We start from the raw sequence: 21,331 nt of genomic DNA, 5'->3' as shown, positions 1-21,331 counted from the left end.
AGGGACTGAGACAGGGTTGTAGCCTATTCACCGTGTCATTCAATCTGTGCACTGAACAATCTGTCAAGGACACCAAGAAAAGTTTAGACATGATTTCACAGTTCATGAATAAGAAATTACAGCTTTAAGGGTTGCCAATGACAGTGTAGTTCTGTCACTGTTGGCAAAGGACTTGGAGGGTAAGTTGAATGGAAGGAATAGTGTCTCTAAAAGAGTGTATAAGATGAACAACAAGAAAAGTGGTATCCTTCAGCTATTGTCATTAGGGAGTTGATCGTCATTTGTTTTACATGTCATTTGTTTCGTGGGTAACAGTGCTCCACATTTGGTAATTGAAGGATCAAGTGCTTTAATCCATTATTAAAAGTTGTTATCTTTTGATAACTGGGTCAAGTTATTTACAATATTGTCCATGGGCAATTGTAAAGTCTTGATTACAGCTAGTTCTCTGCATTAAACACAGCTCTCTCTGCCCAATACAACATACATTCATCCAGATGAAGGAAATACTTCTTGCTTTTCATCCATGTGGTAGGTCTCCCCAGACACAGTTTTTGGGTGCCTTTCCCAAAACTTACCCATCTCATAAACCTAACCAGTCCTTTTCCTTCGCCCCTCTTCTTTCCTCTTCAATCCTTCTACAAGAAGATGGAGCCACTGCCTCCAAAATCTTGCACATTTCTATAATCTTTGTATATCTTTTCTTGTGCCACCAGTTATTGAGTGGATCTGAATCTACAAAATTACATTACGTCTTCAATGAGAGCAGAAGACACTAGCTCAGACCACTACATAGCTGAAATTAATATCAAATTTACACCTTTAAAGAAAATTAGATACAACCTACATCAGCTGATTAAAAATGAGAAGTACCACCAAATAAAACAAATCATTAAATTAAAAAGAACCATAAACCTCAAAATCACAAAAATTCCAGGAGATTCTACAAAATCCTTGGGAATTAATTGCAATAGTATGAACTACCTACGGTAATATTTAAGGATAAAGCTAGAAGACACTCACACAGTAACAAAGAAAATGCTGAAACCATGACAGAAGTATTTAATAAACTTTTGGACTGTGAAGAAGGCAAAGATCTCTTACTGACCAATGTAAGCAACCCAACAAAAACCAAACCTAACAAATCAGTCCCCCCAAATTGCCCAGATGTAGAAAAAGATATCAGAGGTCAAAAAATTGTAAATTGGTTGTTAAAATGTGACACAGTCAAGATCTCCTTACACATACACAGCCCTCTCTTCCCAGTATAACGTAGATTGAACCAGAAGAAGGAAAGACTTCTTCCTTCTCATCCATCTGGTAAGTCTCCCCAGACCCAGTGTTCTGGGTGGCTTTTCCAAACCCTACCCATCTCCTAAACCTGGTTCACGACATTCTTCCATTTTTATGGCGTTATTCATATGACATTCTCGTTTACCAGCCTCTCTGTGTCACCCAATGTAAAGGTTTTTTTTTTTTTTTTTTTTTTTTTTCGCTCCGCAACATCTACTTTTATTTGAGCCGAGATGAGTTTAGTTGTGTTGTAATGGCAGTGGTACGGTGGAAGACAAATAACTTTGTAGCCATGGTTATCTGCTAACGTATCAATCACATAATGCATCTTCTGTGGTTTGTATCATTTGACTACTTCCAGAAGTTCCGCTTTCCACATATTCTGTTCGAAGCCAGTTTTATTATCTTTCAACCAGCTGACTACTCCGCCTCTCCTTGCAGCAGCTGTTGGTGCCTTATCTAATTGTACAAATGGTATGGCGCGTTGTGCTTTACAAAAACACTACCAGAACTGACGTTTGGTAGCAAATGAGTAACAAACCAGTCTTTGAATGTATCTGAATTCATCTCCTCATGGTAGATGAGAGATTTTATTGACTGAAACATCATCATAGCACTGGGCACAAAACCGTTCATAGAGCCAGCATGGCATATAATTAGTTGCCCTCCCTTACCAGTTGGTACACACATAGTTCCGTGGCACGTGTCGTCTGTCCTTGTGACAGAATGTGCGTGACGCACATTGACCCATGTTTCGTCCATCCGTATTACGTTTTCCAGATTGACTGCTAGCAACTCGTGCAGGAATCGACATCTCCGTGCTACAGTGTCTCCGCATTCCGTTAATGCCTTTCGTACTGAGAACTTTTTCCAATGGAAGCCAATTTTTTTTTTTTTTCCCCCTCTCCAGAACAATGGAGAGACTTGTCGTTCTGCCTGCGAACAAATCACTGTCCGACAGTGATGCCATCAACATTTTAAGTTTCGAATTCTCCTTCCTGCTGTAGTACGCGTATATGTGTTGCCTGATAGCACTTTCGACAAAGTTGTCTGTTTCAGTCACACAACACGATCTCTTCCTGGAGTTTCCAGGCATCGCAATAACAGGGCTCGCAGCTGAATTGGCAGCTTCTTCAGCATTTGTAACTCTCTTCACTGTTGCTGCAGAGATGTGCAATGCTTCTGCCTTTCAGTCAACCAATTTTCTCACTGATAACAAAAGGCCCACCAATGACCCTTTCCCTTTCAAAGTAAACACGCAATCTGTATATAAATTTGTGTGCTTAGAATTTCAGCGTAGCTCCTTTCCCAAAAACCCTTTTCCCCTTATACACGCTTTTGCACTTATATGGCAAGACTCACAGATGTAGCAGCACGCACACATGTACACACAAACCTGAACGTAGCACGAGGCACAACTCGCAGTGGTTTGGCGAGCACTATGGCAACACTGGGGCATTGCCACGGCAACGTAAACAAAAGCTCATGATCCGATTGGCCGTCGCGGATGCGAGAAGCAAGTGCGCCGAGGCCGCGTCAACTGTCGGAGCTCTTCTCTCGCCGTAAGGAGTATATCTGTGCACGCTATGAACACTACACGTTGTTTATGAAATTTGTATCTATTAGGCCCGTAAGGCAATTACAACACGCTAGTTGCGCATGCACAGAAGCTCCTTAAAATTGCACAAGTGAAGGTGTGCTCATGATCCTGATGCCAGTTTCCACCGAATCTAGAGGAGTAATCCAGCACAGCGCGGTAGACTTAATGCCATGTATTTCAGATTACCACATATACATTACGTTTTAACAGCATTCAGAAATAAAAGAAAACAATAAATCCAGAAGGTGTCAAAACTTAGGGTGCTCACGAGCTCTTGTGCTCTGACACAGCAGCTTCCACTGGTAACATTGTAATGGCTACTGCTGTGATCTACAAGTTATTATTATTTCTCTCCCCTCTCAGACGCCATGTCTGGTCAAAGATGGAAAGTGACGCAAACCTTGATCAAGCGTGACTTCCTTTTATCTGTACGGTATATGTTATATTGCTTTTAGGAACTTTCTGGTAATTGAACATGTATCAATAATTACAGATTTTTGTAGTTGTATATATGTGTTTGGATGTAGCTGTATTGCGTTGATGTACTGGTGGATATTGTGTGGTATGACTCCTGTAGTTGATAGTATAATTGGTATAACGTCAACTTTATCCTGATGCCACATGTCCTTGACCTCCTCAGCCAGTTGGATGTATTTTTCAATTTTTTCTCCTGTTTTCTTCTGTATATTTGTTGTATTGGGTATGGATATTTCGATTAGTTGTGTTAATTTCTTCTTTTCATTGGTGAGTATGATGTCATATTTGTTATGTGGTGTTGTTTTATCCATTATAATGGTTCGTTTCCAGTATAATTTGTATTCATCATTCTCCAGTACATTTTGTAGTGCATACTTGTATGTGGGAACGTGTTGTTTTATTAGTTTATGTTGTATGGCAAGTTGTTGATGTATTATTTTTGCTACATTGTCATGTCTTCTGGGGTATTCTGTATTTGCTAGTATTGTACATCCGCTTGTGATGTGATCTACTGTTTCTATTTGTTGTTTGCAAAGTCTGCATTTATCTGTTTTGGTATTGGGATCTTTAATAATATGCTTGCTGTAATATCTGGTGTTTATTGTTTTATCCTGTATTGCAATCACGAATCCTTCTGTCTCACTGTATATGTTTCCTTTTCTTAGCCATGTGTTGGATGCATCTTGATCGATGTGTGGCTGTGTTAGATGATATGGGTGTAGTGTTCTCTTTTTCCAATTTACTTTCTTCGTATCTGTTGATGTTATGTGATCTAAAGGGTTGTAGAAGTGGCTATGAAATTGCAGTGGTGTAGCTGATGTATTTATATGAGTGATTGCTTTGTGTATTTTGCTAGTTTCTGTTCGTTCTACAAAGAATTTTCTTAAATTGTCTACCTGTCCGTAATGTAGGTTTTTTATGTCGATAAATCCCCTTTCTCCTTTCTTTCTGCTTAATGTGAATCTTTCTGTTGCTGAATGTATGTGATGTATTCTATATTTGTGGCATTGTGATCGTGTAAGTGTATTGAGTGCTTGTAGGTCTGTGTTACTCCATTTCACTACTCCAAATGAGTAGCTCAATATTGGTATAGCATAGGTATTTATAGCTTTTGTCTTGTTTCTTGCTCTCAATTGTTTTCAGTATTTTTGTTAGTCTTTGTCTATATTTTTCTTTTAGTTCTTCTTTGATATTTGTATTATCTATTCCTATTTTTTGTCTGTATCCTAGATATTTATAGGCATCTGTTTTTTCTATCGCTTCTATGCAGTCGCTGTGGTTATCCAATATGTAATCTAATTGTTTAGCATGTTTTCCCTTGACTATGCTATTTTTCTTACATTTGTCTATTCCAAAAGCCATATTTATATCACTGGTGAGTACTTCTGTTATCTTTAGTAATTGTTTGAGTTGTTGATTTGTTGCTGCCAGTAGTTTTAGATCATCCATGTATAGCAAATGTGTGATTTTGTGTTCGTATGTTCCAGTAATATTGTATCCATAATTTGTATTATTTAGATTGTTGGATGGTGGGTTCAGAGCAAGGCAGAACCAGAAAGTACTTAATGAGTCTCCTTGGTATATTCCACGCTTAATCGTATTATTATTTTCTTTCCTTTCTCAGACCTTAGGTCTGGTTCGGAATGAAAGTGACGCGGACCTTGATCAAGCGTCACTTCCTTTTAACTGTATGGTATATGTTACATTGCGTTTAGGAACTTTCGGGTAATTGAACATGTATCAATAATTACGGATTTCTGAAGTTGTATATATAAGTTTGGATGTAGCTGTATTGCATTGAGGTACTGGTGGATATTGCGTGGTATGACTCCTGTAGTTGAAAGTATAATTGGTATAATGTCAACTTTATCCTGATGCCACATGTCCTTGACTTCCTCAGCCAGTTGGATGTATTTTTCAATTTTTTCTCCTGTTTTCTTCTGTATATTTGCTGTATTGGGTATGGATATTTCAATTAGTTGTGTTAATTTCTTCTTTTTATTGGTGAGTATGATGTCAGGTTTGTTATGTGGCGTTGTTTTATCTGTTATAATGGTTCTGTTCCAGTATAATTTGTATTCATCATTCTCCAGTACATTTTGTGGTGTATACTTGTATGTAGGAACGTGTTGTTTTAAAAGTTTATGTTGTAAGGCAAGCTGTTGGCTACACTGACAGAGTAAGGGACGTAGTTCACATAAGTTACGACATCCAGTTGAAGGGTCAATTGTAGTGTCTGATTCCAACCATCGGCTTTGAACAGTGATGTCATATCTAAGGCAAAGACGCTACATTGAGATAATCTTTGAAAGTAATTGATCAAAAAAGTAACTGATAAAAAAAAAGAATGTACCATACTATAAAATTATGTACAATCACAGGTGATTAATTACTTAGCCAAGATTTATATCAGAAAGAACTGAAGGTAACGAAAATAAATAACAGAAAAAGAGTAATATCCATGTCTGAAATAAATTAATATCGTAATTTATGTGAGTAAGAAAAGGACAGATAACCTTTAAATCTATTACAGTATAGCATGTGGTGAAGTCATTATATTATAAAATAGCGTTAATATATAATAATTATGAATCTAAAAATTCTACTGAGGGAAAGTGGGAGTTTTTGTGCATGGAGAAACTAAAATGTAACACAATAACAGAAAATGAAATAAATCGTAACATATATGAAACATTACAAAAACAGTAGCAAGAAAAGTGAAGAAACTGACACACAAATCCTGAAAGAGCTGTCGGTATACAAGTAATGAACAGTCACATAAAGTAACAAATGCTGGCACCAGTAAGTAGCATTAAACGATGTAGGTCAGTTCTATTTACCGATTCCAGCCATTTCATGGTTCATTATTTAGATCGTTTATCCAACAGGTTTGGGCCCTGGGTAATAGGGTGTCACCATTAATAATTACTATCTGAACTACTACGGGAAAGTAACAAATATTGGAATCAGTAACCCCAATTGACCTAATTGGTTTATTCTGTTTACCGATTCCAGTCCTTCTGCAGTTCGTTATTTAGACAGTTTTAATAACACATATATACAGTACAGTGTTATAGGACTTCTAAATTTACTATTACTTTTTGCACTACTATGAAAAAGAAAAAAAAACTTGGAATCAGTACGGTACTTTCGTATTCCCTGGATCATTTGCACAACAAGTTGTAATGATGTGGAAAGAACCATTTTACGCTCAAGTAACAAATTTACAATATGCTGCTACATCCAGACTATTTACAGGGTGTTTTTATTATTTTTTTTTTATAAAGAAGTTAATTACCAATTACTACCAACCACATTTTACACATTATCAGTACACAAACAGAAATACAGAACAGTTGTTATCGAGGAGAATCTTTTCAGTTGGTTTTCAAATTTAACTTTCCCGTGTGTCACATGTCTCTGATCAAAATTTTGATAGTAGTATTGTGCTTCACCTTTTGTGCAAAAGACAACCTCAAACATGGATAGTGAACATTATTTTTTTTTTCTTCTGGTATTGTAATTATGCACATCATTGCTCCTTTTGAATTGAAGTGGATTATATACAGCAAACTTAATGAGGGAGTTAGCATATTGTGATGCAGTAGTCAAAATAACAAACTCCTGAAACAGATGTCTACAAGCTGACCATGGGTAAGCACCACGTATTATTCTTACAGCACTTTTCCGAGCAAAGAAGACTTTCTCAAAGATAAGTTACACCAGAACTTTATTCCACGTGACATTATTGAATGGAAGTATGGAAAATATGTTGCCTCTCCCCAATATCTGTGAGGTTTTCGAGTGCAAATATGGCCGTACTAACTTGTTTTAGGACTTACGAACGCTTTTTATTTCCCTAGTAAGTCTAATCAATATAGACATTAAGAAAATTTTGATGTTCCACCCTATGTATCATCCCCCACCCCCTATTTGTTACATTTATTATGGGTTTAGTACCCCTATGAGAGCAGAACTGCATAATTTGTGCCTTTTGAAATTGAGAGCAAGACCATGTGAAGAAAACAGTCAATGATATGTTTAAGAAGACTGTTTCTCATTTCTTCTCCTGCTGTATACATGCTTGGATTGATTGCAAAACTAGTGTCACCTACAAAATGAACTAACTCTGTTTGTTGTGTGTTAGACGAGTGATAATTTACATGATAGCAGATCTATGACGGGACCTTGGGAAACCCTATATGTGATTTCTCTCATTAGAAGAATCTACCCTGATTACATTGGTTGGTTTACTATGCATAACTTTTCACATTCCATTGGTTATGTATGATATTATCTGTTGGTTGGCTGTGCCATCAATTCCATAAAACCTCAGATCATCTACAAGAATGTTGTGATTTACACACTCAGATGTCTTAGATAGATCACGGGAAATAACAACTGGTGCTATTTTGTTATTTCATCATCACAAGTTTTCATGCTCATCATGGAGCATTATGACTCCACAAACGGAGTGTCTTCATCCTGTTAGGCCCTGTTGAAGAAGTAGACCAGAGATTATCTTCTCCTCGGTCTCTTGCCCTCGATGTTCCCTTCCGAGATTATTTTCTCCACATCTTCTCACAGTATGGCCTAAGGGTGGAGAATTTTTTGATTGATACAAGAAGAAAGGCATCTGGAGATATTCAGTTGCTCAACAACAAACATCTGTTCTTCTTTCCATCCATTTCATGTATAGTAATCTGTCAGCACCAAGGCTCAAATGCATCAATATGTTGCACACAGGTGTCTTTGGACGAAATGATAAGCAACTACTGATGCTCTAAAAATTAGTGAATGACAAATAATAAGAATTAACAGTGAGACATTAGCAAAAGAAGATTAGACATCATCTAAATTGGTGATGCGTGGGAAGCAGAAGCACCTCAAGAGGACAGTCGCAAATTGTATTCTTTCTCATCATAAAATATACAGTTTGTGTATTATTCGAGAAAGGAACAGCCAATGCATATAAAACTATCTGCATCTCTTGTCGCAGCAGACCTGTTTCAGGGTAGTTAATCGTTATTGCCTCAATTTATAAGAAAGTTAGGATTCCATTACATGCCTGTTTGTGGCTGGATGTTATTAATGCAGCACCAAGATACTACAGCCTGGCACTGCCGTTGTCTGACTGAATCAGTAGGGACGAATTTTTACAAAATCATTTGGCTTGATGAAACCTGGGTAAAAGCGGGATACAGCTTTGGAAAAGGTTGTAAATATGTTACCATCAGCAGTAGTGTGGCAGCTCAAACTGACATAGAGAAGTAAAATAACTGTAGAGCACACTGGAACTTCAGAAAGTTTCATTCCTAGTTGTCTGCTGTTATTAAGTTCGCAGAAGACCTCCGAAGAAGAGGTGAGGAACAGGACTTTTGTAAAATGGTTTTAGGATACTGTACTTAAAAACTTTACAAAATAAGTCAGTGATTTTTATGGATTACTGTTTATATTATTCAGTACACAAGGTAGAACACCCACAAAGACAGTGAGGGAAAAAAAAGACATTATTTGCTGTCTAGAGAAATGAAATGAACCTGTTGACAGTAACTTGAAATGCTGGCACCTCCAACATAGTAGTTGCCCATTCACTTGTTGCCCAATCACTTGCCAGTCCATTCAACTGTGGACTGGCTTTTCTGGGTGATGTCTAACTACTTATAGATGTAGGTAAGAATGAATTATTATTTAGAAAAGAACATAATGCAATGAAATATGGCTTGATTGGAATTTAGTTTTTTATGGCCTAAAGAATCAACAGAATTCTGAATTACATACAACTTTGCTGGCTAAAAATTTACAATAATGAACATTATTTTTCTTCTGCATTGTGAGCCTTGTCTTCTATATGAATGAGAAAAAGTGCAAATTGAAATGGATTACTTGAAATAATCAGTATGTTGATTCATCAATGCTGTACATCTGATGGTATAGAAAATTTAAGGTAAGAAAGTAGTTGAAGTCCAGAGTCTAACAGTGGCTCTGACTAAATCTGCAATGGAAAACACTACTCTATAAAAACTTCATGGGCAGTGCCGTGCAAATGTCAACATGTGGTCAGGATTCTGGTGTGGTAAGCATGAAGGGACCTTAGAAGACAAGTTACACATATCATCCCATGCAAAGATCACTGTCCAAGGAGATTGACGCATTGTCAGAAAGGGTACACATTGCAGGTTTCCAGGACATACAGGTGTGTTACAGTACCGACTGGAAATTTACTGTAAGTTCATATATAAGGTGCAGTGTACTGAATTTCTGTGAATGCCTTTTGGTGTATGGACCAAATGCAATGTCATGTCCATCCGCAATGAAATTGTGCCAACAATTTGACCAAGGTCGAACAGACCTGGGCAATGCTAGTTGGTAACTCCAGGTCTTCCACTGTGCAATTTTCGGCAAGGGGGGTGGGGGGAGAGCTTTTCCAATAATGTCAACATTCATACAGCATGGTTCCACAGCCTAGGAGCAGATTTCTATTGTTGAGGAACCGAACAACTGTTCAACGTTCTGACCATTGTTTACAGAGACTTGGCAACTGTGCTGAAAAAAATAGTGCCACATATCTGTGTCACTTGGAAGTGTAATGCAGCATCCAGTAAAAGTTATTCTGCCTGTAATGATAAAGTTTACCATACAAAGAGTGGTTCAACAATTTGAGATTTATCACATCACGTTGTTCTGGGTCTGGTGAGCTTATAAAAGTATTTTTTTAAAAACTGCCATAATTTTAATTTGTTGCCACATAATTTGCAAATCTCTTCAGTATGTTGCTTCAGAGTTCATTGGTTTCTGGTGTGAATTTACTCCCTTTGTCAGAAAAGTTCCAGGACAGGTATTTTAAAAAAATAGAAAATTACACTTACCAAGTAATTATCGTAGCTCCTATCGAAATTAGTCCCCTTGGCTCTCTATACACAGTGGCCAACGTTTGGAAAATTATCAACTGCAATTGCTGTAAGGTCATTTCTCACAGCCCGTTGGATGTCTGCAACATCCTGATGGAGCTTTCCTTTCAGTCACCCTTTCACTCAGCACTTTGACACTTGTTGTGAGGGCTATACTGGTAGCACCAACTTTCTTCCTCAGTAATAACCTTTGACAGAAATGAGGGATTGTCCAATTTTTACAAGTGGTTTTCCAGAGCGTAAAGCAGAACATAATGTTAATTCATTGCTCACAATCGGCATTCATTGTGTGACCATAACCAAAACCTAAACAGCGTGTTGCTAAGCACAGTCCTGTCACTTAGTGATTTTACATGGCAATGTGGCCAAGTTCATTTCAAGGACACACTCGTACCATGTCACATAAAAACAACATTTTTCAGTTTTGCAAACTTGGAAATAAAAAAAAAAAAGAAAAACCTGTCCTGAAACTTTGTTGACAGAGGGAGTATTTTAACATAATTTATATATGTTACAGTGACTGATTATGAAAAAAACATGATAGTTCCACAGCTACATAATATTCTGCAGTCAGTGTGAAGTGCATGGCACAAAATACTTCCTGTTGTAATTGATACATCTTCCAATTCCAGTAGCTTGTATAAATCTGTTTGTACTGTGTTTAAAATGCAAAGTATTTATAGTAAAGTAAAAGGGTATGTTACATCCAGAGAAATTATGCTGTTCGAGGAATGACATTTCTACAGACTAATAGTATGCTGACTGGGAAAATTCTTTAAAGGAATAAAATACAGGATGTACATAAAGTTTGGGAACACTTTGAATTATTTATTGCACAAGAACTAAATATTGTAGAAATGTCATACAGATGGCATTTTGAAGAGGAAATCTGAAAGTGTTTTTTTCTCCCCCAAACATTCGATGTGTGAACCATGAGTGAGCTGGCAGATGTCAATATGGTAATCAAATTCCTGCCATACCTGTCTGAGCATTGCATTGTTGACTGTGGCAGTCGCTTCCCGTATTCTCTCCCAGAGCTCTCCTGCATCACGTGGTAGAGGCGGTAAATGCACCACATCTTTAATATGTCCCCACAGAAAGAAGTCACACAGAGTGACATCTGGGGATCTGGGAGGTCATTTCGAACTCCCAACACACAGAAAGCTTGCTCCGCACCTGAACTTGCCATGTTTGCGACTGGCGCTGACTATAAGCAAATTACCAAACTACACTGTGGCGGTATAAGTGAAGAAAAAAAAAAAACTTTCATGGTTTCTCTTCAAAATGACATATCTATGATATCTGTACAGTGTTTGGTTTTTGTGCAATAAATAATTGAAAGTGTTCCCAGACTTTATGTACCTCCTGTATTTATTTCAGTGGATTAGCTTCCACTTAACACAAAACATGACACTGCAAATTGCCACCAGTTAAACAAAAAATTAAATGAATGCACTTCCTCCACAACTGACCTGACTACCTACATTCAAGGTTTAAACGTTACTGTCAGCTACTGACAAGTAACAGTATGGGCTATAAAGATGCACAACTGGTGATATAACATTACAGCAACAACTTTGTTACAGTTGTAGGGAAGCATTTTCTGCAAAACACAGAAATCCACTCAAGTAAACATTAAGCTACGAATACAAGATGAACAGTGAATATCTGGTACAACTGAGTCAGTAGCAGCATTGTTAAAAATGGCAGCATCCCTGCTGATTCACTGTATTTCATTTAGTGTGCATAATCGCAGAGCATATTAAAAGGTTTACTACCAGTTCATCCCAATGTATTATGTTCCTATAATTTCCTTGTTCCTTATTAAGCACTGTATTCAGCATTGAATAGTAGCTCTAGGAAGCTTTGGTCCTGATGTACCATATTGAACCTCCAGTATATGGAGACTACTTCCTGCCATCTTTTCACTGTTTTCAGATGCAACTGCTGCTTCCATCTTCTTTGCACATTTCAGTGATGTGAAAATACGGCCTGTGTGATGACCATTAAATGCAGTTTAGTGCACATCTTTTGTGTAACAAATTAACAGTTATATTAACCAATAACAATAATAAAAACATGAGGAAGGAAGAATGGAGTAGGAGTCTATTGTTGAAGTGGTCTGCAGATTTACAGCACAGGTTATAAGTTATTATCTCAAAAAGTTTATTATTCTTTCCCCACATCACTAACACATTCTGTATACCACAGTTGTCACTATAATACTGCTAAATGCTCTCACTTAAACACTAATATAAACTTTTTTCACTGAACACACATTCTCTTCATCACTTCTTGTTGCTGGAAGACATTTGGAAAGAGTACAAGCTTTTTGTGCAAATTAGGCATTTAACAAGTAATCTACTGCAATGAACTGCAAAATTAACAATGACAGACAAAAGGCACTTACCAAAAGCTCAATGGAGATGTGCATTTTCTACATGTGATATTGTCTGTCTGTGTGTGTTGGCAATTGCCAAACACGCATTGCAATGACAATAATGGAAACCCATGTGCAGAAGAATTCATCCACACACACACTCCAATACAAACTGATTACAAAATTCTGACCAGGAAACTTAGCTTCTCAGTTATTTCAGAAGTGGAAATACTTTTATCTTCCTCAAACAACAATATTGCTGGCACATTTCTTTTAATTATAAGTACAACAAACACTGCACATACACTCCTGTAGAACCACAAAAACACACACACACACACACACACACACACACACACACACACACACACACACACGGTATTAGGAACCTAAGGATGCACCAGCATGTCAAAGTATTTTCCATTACCAGTTCCCATGTGCCACTACAATAAGGCAGTCATACACTATCACATTACATTTTTATGTGCAGATAACTTAACAACAAGACATAGCCAATAACCACCAAACTACATTAGGAATGATTTAAATCAAGTTTTTCCTAAAGTGGCTCTTACTCCTTTCTGTTTGATACATCCCTATACAGCTCATCAGTGTTCTTTCCCCAACCAATGGATATTCAAAAACCTCAATGGAAAACTCGATGAGGTTTTTTTTAATTATTTATTAATTATTTTTCATTTTTTATTTACTTATCTGTGATTTTGGTTGCCACGCTATCACAATAAGTAGCGGCCTGCTAGAAATATCATGTGGAATAATCTGATAAAGGAAATCTTTCAAAAAAAGAAGGGGCTTCACCACAAGTATTTACCTTTGGGAATGATTTACTTTGAGTTTTGAGTGTGATATGTCTTTTTAAGATATGAAAGATGAACAGCTTGTGGAGAAGTAGGAGAGCAAAGGACAGACATGTTAGATATATGGAGCCATCTTTAGATGGCAAAGGTACCACTGCCTGTCAAGAGCAGCCAGAGTATTCCACCAACAGGATACACCCTTCAAACGCCATTACGACATGCCACTACTCCTGCATTGGTCCTATAATTGATGGAGGTATGTTATGAACCATATTACAATGTCGTGAAGCCTGTTAGGATGTAAGATCAGTACACTGATCAAGGAACGTCTACACTATCAACCCAATACAGAAATGAAACACATGGCACAGGACATGAGATAATCCAAGAGAACCAACATTTGGTTCAAAGGTTACAGAAGAAGGCTGCCCTCAGTTCTTATGACATGGATCACCCAGTGTCAGAGGAATACGAGAAGATTAATTGGATACAATAGAAAATTTTCCCCAAATATGCCAATGGAGCAAAGTACAGCTTTATATATTAATTCCCCACAATTTATGCTACCCAAAATTTTTTTTCTTATTTTAACACTTATCCAAAAGATTCCACTTGTATTGGCAAGTTCTTGGCCTCACACAACTTCCCTTAATCTGCACAAGTCCTCTTTATGAAATGATATGCCTGCGATTGTTTTACTATTGCAACAAACATTTTCAACAAAGAGTTCAGCATTACACAATACCTCCCAACTCCTGGCCACATAAGTGTAATCAGTGAGCTTCCAACAAATTTGCCTACAGTAATAATTAGGACTTCAAGTACAAAATAGTGGATCTTTCTCGTGAGTTGTAGCCACTTGTGTCCTCACATTTCGATGGAACTCACATAAACACAAGTATGGCAACACAAGACCGCCCGGTTTGGTAACAGCACTACATAACAGCTAACAGTTCCAGGCAAAGATCCAGCTGAGGTAACTGCATTTCTGTTGAGCCAATGCTCTGTTTTAGACTGAGTGTAGTATAATAGGTTGGTACATGGAGTTGGAGTGAAACCTGCAGTTTTAAAGAGAATTCTATTCAAATGTTGGGAGGATCCACAGCAAGCAAACTGGGAATTAGTGGCAGACACAGGAAAGCCAACATATGGGTCAGGGAACAGTGGGAAATGGGAAACATGTTTATGAAAACAAAATGAAATGGAGGTGGGTGGGACATGTAGCTACACAAATGAGTAGATGACATTAGAAAATGACAAGCAGCAGCAGTAGGAATGGATGTGGGTGAAAATTTGTAAGGTGTGGCAAAGTGAAGAGGCAGCTTTTATTTAGTAGTGGGTGTCAAATGGATGGTGATGAAGAATGAAAGTGAGGACTGATGGTCAGGGCAATAGCGGAGAGTAATGACAGTCTTAAATAACTGCTAAAAGCGGGTAAGTTGCCAGTATTCGTGACAGTATTTATGAAACTTAATATTCCATTTTTTAATTTTTTCCTTTAGAATTAATTAATTCGAAACACACTCATGCACAGTACACTCAAGTAGGGACTCATCTCATTTTCTGCCATTAAAAGAAGGGTTTTCATGTTTAAATGTGTCCCTAAGATCCTTGAAGATGACCCACATTAAGTACATCTGAGAAAACCAGTATCACAGCAGCCACAGCCAAAACCCAAAATTTTCATCACCCAGTTATATCTCTAATCCACAGTTAGATGGTTAAAAAAATCCTGTCTCCAAAAAGTTTATGGCAGAAAGAGTTTCTGTCATCTGACACAGGTTATTTTTGTGAGAAAGCTAGCATGAGCTCAAAGTCACTCATTGTTTTACTACCTGACCATCATAGCTTACCTTCAACCCAACAGAGGCCATTTTTCCCCCAAATCAGGATTTCTCATTAATTTTCTTTGCGAAGAATCTGGTTGTCATAGTACCAAATGACTAGGACACAGTCATTACTTCCTCTATACAATATCCGGTACCCTTCAGTATCTGTAATATAGAGTATTCCTACGTGTGGGAGGAAGCTGTTGCTCAGCCTTCCACATGTCCAGTGAAAAAACGTGACAACCACAAAATATTGAGAATGTATGCAGCTACAGTATGTGCCAGAACTGCTAAGCATATCTTCGAGATCTATTGCACTCTGGAACAAAATGAAATCTCTTCAACAGTTTACCAGAAAGAGATCGAAATTATTAAGTCAGAAGCCCACCTCAAATTCATCTCTCCTTTCTCAACCCAAAACTTCAAAACAGTGATAGCTCTGGGACAGTAATTTTTGAGAACATTTTTCTTGAACAGTAGTTTTCTTTAGTTCTTTAAAATGTACATAAACAGTCTCGACCACAAGAACCGTTATTTTTGTGGTTGCTAGTTTCCTTCCGTTACTATCGGATGGTAGGTGGTATGGACTCCACAAAACTCCGCAGTTGACATTAATGCAGTTCGTAATGTCTGCTCTGTTCTCTGCCAACACCTGTCAGCATTATATGTGGTCTGAAGGTGGTCAGTAACTGACAGAAACCGATAACTACAGAAATAAAGTTTTTTGCAGTCGAGACTGTTTATGTTCATTTTTAAGCTCTGGGACAAGCAGAAAATCGACCAAAGTTGGTAGTGAGTGAGTCTGACAACACTAGTTGGGAGGCGACATAAATGGCAGAGTTTTCTGTATTTCTAATGTAATTTTTGTTTTTCTAGGAACTTGATATGTTCCAATCGTGATTTTCTGACAAGACATTCATCACTGAGAACTGTATTTTATTAGAATATTTATTTTTGTTAGGACACAAATTACATTACTTGAGATGCCAAAGGCACATTGCTAGAAGGATTAGGAAGTAACATACAAAATGTAATAGAGACGAGGCAGCAGACAGTCAGATTGAGAAGATTTTAATTGCTGGCAAATCTTTGGGGTTGCACTTTCGTGGTCCACAAATGTTTTGGCCCTGACATGTCATATAGAGCAGAGTCAGATATTTCCACAGCTGCTTCTGATTCTGCCATGTCTTGCTGAGACTCAGGTCAGGCATGTGACATGAATATTGTGAAAAGGGGGCATGGTATGTGTTTTAATGTTATTGACAGACATCCAGCAAAAATGAAACTTAACTATTGATTCTTTGGAGCTACTGTTCATCAAGAAATTAATAGTGGACAAAGAACAGCAGAATTAGTACAGATCATTGGCCAAAGTGTCCCTGCATAACACTGGTATTTAAAATTGTGACAGTGCATCTATGCCATTGTTTAAAACATGCATCAAAGCCGGTTTGGAATAGTTCAGTATTTTGCTTCTTGACCCACTGTTTTAAAGCTGATTTTATGTCATCCATGAACCAAGCGTGCAGTGATGCTGCAGTCGACATCAGCTGTGTGTGGTATTGCATGAAAGAGTCGGGTTACAGAGAAACAGATACTGCTGTTCCAACATATGTTACAGATGTCAATTGAGGATGTGTTCTTGAAGTGATTCACAGTGACAGACATGGTGACAAAAATAGGTTAAGAAGCAAAAGTGTGATTTCCCCCCCCCCCCCCCCCCCCCAAAATTTGGTTTTGATGTCTGGGTTCAATGATGGTGCAAATGTGTATAAATGCATGGCAACTATGTTGAATAGTTGTGTTGTCTAGAGGGCTATGATCTGTAACAATTCCAGTGCTGTATGTTCATTATTAAATATTTTTATCAATCCACATACCACTAAGTCTCCTGGCTTCTTTTCTGTTAAAATCATCCATGTATTTATGTACTTTGATGGCTTCTCTATATAGCTGTGGACAATATTTCATCACTGTATATGAAATATTTGTATTTACATCTCTTTCCAATGCCTAACTCTTCATTCGGCAAAACAAAGTGGCACCAGGAGCATCTCTGAAGATGTCAAAACACAGCTCTGGACAAAATGCGAGACCTAAAATGTTAACCACACAAGTTGGAAGATTCGTTAGCAACTAAGACAACTTGCCATGAAAGCATTAACTGTGAGCTGAGCAGGTTTTACCACTGTCTTGAAAAAGTTTATTTTTGACTGGGGATAGTTTTGTAACCCACACCTATTTCACTGGTGGTGCAATCAGTGTACCCCCTGCAAATCCTATAGCCACTCAGTGGGAACTGAAGACAGTGTTAACTAGTGGACAGATTACCAGAGACAGGATGAACTTTAATGAAAGACAGAGGGGCTATATATTGAAAAATGTCCGGCCAAGGGATAACGACATGCGGAATGTCATGGCGATGGTGCCAAATTGTGGAGGATGATGTAATACTTTACATTAAAAAATAAATCGGCCTGACATTTATTTGGATACTGTTGGTCCCTTTGCCACATTTTCCAAAATGTGATGTGATGACAGTTTTGGATGGATTATATAGCTAGTGGAATACAAAAAGAAAACTACATAGGATTCAGAAGAGGTTCTAGGCAGTGGATGCACATACAGGTAAAGTAGTAAACATTGTGGCTAATTTTTGCAGTTCTGTACTTCAGTCTGCAATGCAATGTTGTCACTGTTTTTCATCACAGCCAGAATTCTTAGAACACTATTTGTGTCCAAAACTTACTGTGTTTTGCGGTAAAAAATGAAAACAGTCTGTGGAATTTGAGTGGTTGGTAACAGTGTACCTCGCACATTTTCACTCAATGTTGGTCTGTGGCATAATCTTCACTCATTCATTAATTCACATACTGTGTACGGTAAATCCCATCATAGTGGAGAGCCTGCAGCAATTCGGGCTGATATGAGTCATGGATCGCCAGGCAGAAGCAGCCACTCTAGGAAGCATCCACAAAGCACACTCACTACCAATTGAGGCTCTATCGCAGAGAAGCAGAGGTCAAAAAAGTACTTAGTCTATAGTGAGAATATTGAGTAAAGTGGAAAAACCAACATCAACAGATAAACATATGTTCACTCTTTTGTCTTATCTGAGGTAAATAATAATGAATTTAGGACAAACTGCCAAAATACTAGAAGTAAAAATGCTTTTCATGTAGACTATGATTCCTAACTGGGGTTTGGGACTGAGTTTTATGTTCTGGTGAAAATGTTTTTGGAAGGTTGTCAACAGACATCAGGTAGAGAACTGGAAATCTCCAAATATTCAAAACTAAGGTGTAGTGGCACCATCACACTTACAGGTTATCAGAACAATGGAGTTTTAAATGCCCAACACTGATAATTAGTCGGGTTTAACTATGGTCTAACACATACAGTCACGACATTCCGACTCATTTTTGTTATATATTGCAACAGCAGCATTCCAAGCCAACAGAAAGCTACGTTTACAAATATGGTATCAGACTAGTGCAAACAGTATCATTTATGTTGATTTCCAACAGTTTTTACAATAGGGAACTTCATGTACTGCCGTAAAAATAAGCACTAACTAAGAAAGAAAAAGAAGGAAGAGTGGGTGAGACCACATTTGTCTTTCTTTAGTTTCCTAATGGCCTTGGGAGGTATAAAACAGTCCGTTACAGAATAGTTTGTTTATAATTCCCTTATAGCCTACAGATATTTGGTGAAGAATGTTTTTTTTTTTCTTTAACCCTTGACCCAAAACAATAGTCTCTCAGACCCATCATTCATTTTAAACATTCATTCTAAAACATGTGGCGTGTAAAGCAACATCCAACAATGAGCTTGACTTTGTCAACCTATTAATAAGACATATTATTTAGAAGTTAGTGCAAAATTGAGTGCCTGTGTGACCACGTTTCACATTATGTGTAATAATTAGGTAGGTCCAATACACTGCATGTTTCTAGTTACTACATATTTTGCTTTCAGTTGCTATTTTGAGTATTCTTATTTTATAGCATTTTATTGTATGTGTGAATTTGTTATTTTTGACTTCATCATGCAGCAACTTTCTAAGAAGAATAAGATTTATGCAGTTGAACCAAAGACGACGAAGAGGAAAATGGGAAAAACGATAACATTTTTGATGATTCTAATGCCGATTCTGACTTTAGTAGCTGATGGTCACCATGAAACAGGAGTGATACTGGTGACGACAATCAGTGCTTTACTGGAAGGAGAGCCTGTTTGAATTGTACCACAGCTAATTACTCACAGCAAACACAGTAATTTTATGGCAAAGATAATTTCAAGTAGAAACATTCGGTCTGTTACAGCAAGAAAAACAGCTCAGCATAATATTTTGGAAAGAGGAATGGTTCTACTAAAAGCAAAAATCGAATTTTGGTGCAAATGCCTATTAAATCTCAAACACAGGAGAATTTATTTGATGACTTCTTAGAGGCATACCAAATGATAGAAGGGAAAAGAAGAAGATGTGTATAAAGTACCCAGCATAAAAAAAAGAACTGGTGGTCTCATAAGTGCATCAATCGTGCTCAGCCAACATTCGAAAAAGTTCTCTGAATTGCTTTTGTTTGCATTTTCTGCAATCTTTCATTTATACTCATGAACATCGTGATTGATGTCACAATATTAAATCATTTCAAGATTCTTACTAAATGACTGCACACATGTTTTATATTCATTTTGAATACTGTAAGTTCTCAATAGTATTGCATCTACTCGTAATATGAAACAGTTGACTATTCACTTAATTTTTGTCAGCTAATGTGGGGATATGTGATAACAATATTACAAGCTTTAGGAGACATGTTTCTTGTTACATACTTGAGAGATGTTTTGGGTTAAGGTCTTAAGAACAAAAAGTACTAGTAAACAGCAGAAGAACTGACTTTTTGCAGAAAGACACCCATGTTGAGTATCTACTCAACGATGTTAACTCTTTCCATTACAGTTCCAATCAAATCAGAGAATATGTAATGTAGGAAAGCTGTTTGGAACGCAATACCTGCATTATTTAATGTACTACATATGCCTCCACAGATGCTGCTGAAGGTGAAACCACACAGACATTACAATAAAATGTCAAAAGCAATAATCCTGCAGGCTTTCTCGCTGCAATGTGCACTAGTGTTGTTCCAGCTTGCAGATGGTAACAGTTCCCACAGCAATGAATATCATGACCGTATATGTTAAACTGTGCTTTAACATTAATGTTCTGTAGGCAGATGACACTGTTCTGTGCAAATTTACACAAAACTATTAGATAAAAACAGCAGCTAGTAGTATGATAAGAAGATCAGTAATTTCCTTTAAAAAATAATAATGTTGCTAATGTCCAACTACATTCTGCCAAACAAAATTCTAGAAACTAAATACAAAACAATTAAGTGATTCTTGAGTCAAATATTTGGATAAATTGTTCTAGGAACTAGTTTTGAAAACAGTATGGATGTAGCCCACTGACAAAGTATTTAAAATGGGCAAAGAGGCACCGAGGAAATATAGAAGAGAAGAAAGTAATCACAAATTATTTTGTTAAAAAAAGGATGTATGAAGAAGCAAACAAGCAGATTCTAAATTAGATCAGTATTTCTTCACATGTAAAAGTATGCACTAAACTTCTATGGGATATTAAAAGAATGCAGTCAACCAGATTAACCAGGTAAGTTGCGGAGCTGTACAAAACCAGCAGTAAAGCTAGAATACAGACAATGGAACTTGTCATGACAGTAAAGATGACTTGAAAAAAGCAGGGATAACACAACAGCAAATGTTCGACAAATTTCATGTCTCTACTCACACCTTTTAATGAATACTTTAACTCACTCCATACCCCTAATGTGGAGCCAGAACAAAATGTGTGAATGAATGGATGAAAAACATGTTTACCACTAAATTCTTTTTACACTGTACAAGTTGAACCCACATTAGAAATACCATATTTGTTGATTTCTTTGCCATTTATGCAATATGTGTTTGTATAAGTTCAGCCGTGATGGAAGTGGTGC

The sequence above is a fragment of the Schistocerca piceifrons genome, chromosome 11 (genome assembly GCF_021461385.2).
Source record: "Schistocerca piceifrons isolate TAMUIC-IGC-003096 chromosome 11, iqSchPice1.1, whole genome shotgun sequence".
Taxonomy (NCBI): Eukaryota; Metazoa; Arthropoda; class Insecta; order Orthoptera; family Acrididae; genus Schistocerca; species Schistocerca piceifrons.
This window is presented reverse-complemented; position numbering follows the sequence as displayed.